This window comes from Gavialis gangeticus, unplaced genomic scaffold (assembly GCF_001723915.1).
Source record: "Gavialis gangeticus isolate Ggan-Ray unplaced genomic scaffold, GavGan_comp1, whole genome shotgun sequence".
Taxonomy (NCBI): Eukaryota; Metazoa; Chordata; order Crocodylia; family Gavialidae; genus Gavialis; species Gavialis gangeticus.
Window position 1 is genome coordinate 149,504,828 of NW_017729032.1, and position 1,131 is coordinate 149,505,958.

The following is a 1,131-nucleotide window of genomic DNA, read 5'->3' on the forward strand; positions in this document are numbered from 1 at the left end:
TGTTAGTGAAATCCCTGTCTCATACCAGTCTAGTATTTACTTGGAACTTTTACACTCTCTGTCTTTTCTCCATGCTCCCGCCATCTCTCTGTGTTTGTTCCAAATGCTGCTTATAAATTCAGCTTTCCCTGTGCTGATCATACCATCCTCTTCTCAGAGAATCTCTCTCCATGGGCACCAACCCAAGGTTCTAATTAACACATTTCATTAAACTTTCTTTTCCTATCTTTCCTTGTAAGCCTATGGGAGCAAGAAATGGGTTTTACCCTACAGTCCTAATACTGGCTTCTACTGAAACCTATTGGAATTTTGATCCCACGTTAGTATTACTATAGTGACAAATAAATACAACCACATGGAATAAATCAGTGGCAGGGATATGGAAAAATTAAATATTTCTAATCACTGCGAAGAGACACAACTTTGATTCAAATACTGTATTTATTTCACAGCAAGAAACAGGCATATATTTATTAGGTTTGATACAAAAGAAGGAAGGAAGGAAAGGAGGGAGGGACGGAGGAAGGAAGGAAGGAAAAATCATTCAAACAATATAGACACGTATACCATATCCTCCTGCCACACAGCTAACAAGAAGGTATTAGGAGCAATCATGAAGTATATTAAAATATTACCCTATTCAATGTTTTAAAAACAATATGAAAATAAAAGTCCCAAAGCGTTACAACAGTCTTTATTTTGAAGATATATACAGTGAAGACCCAATTTTCACTTTTGACAAAAGAGAAACAGAAAAATCCATTACATTGAAAGCATGTAAACGTGAATCCAAAATGCAGCCACGTGCACTTCAACTCTCCATCGGCTTTAGTCTGTTCTACATGACAGAGGTATGGCATTTGGGAGGGGTTGGGGGGGTGGAGCTACAGTGTACCAGAAACGTACCACAGAAAAAGTAGCACTACTAATCAAGAAAGATGGAAGGTCCTGGAAACAGTCCCAGATGTTACCAGACCTCTCAAACTGGAAGTTGTCTACACTACCCCTAGTTAACAGAGACACTTTAATGTAGTACCAAGTAGCTAAATAGCTCTCCTCAGCAGACACAGCATAAACACTTCCCTGGAATGCAGGAACTTTTGGGGCAGGGTAGAAAGAGTCACTTTATTT

General features: G+C 38.8%; 1 long non-coding RNA gene across 1 annotated transcript in view; it reads left to right on the forward strand.

The window, feature by feature from the left end:
• The first annotated feature begins 428 nt into the window (after nucleotides 1–428).
• Nucleotides 429–1,131, forward strand: part of LOC109303307 — a 5,951-nt gene continuing 5,248 nt past the window's right edge. The window contains exon 1 of the long non-coding RNA XR_002099050.1: nucleotides 429–1,119. This is a non-coding gene — a long non-coding RNA (uncharacterized LOC109303307). The remainder of the gene's footprint in view (nucleotides 1,120–1,131) is intronic.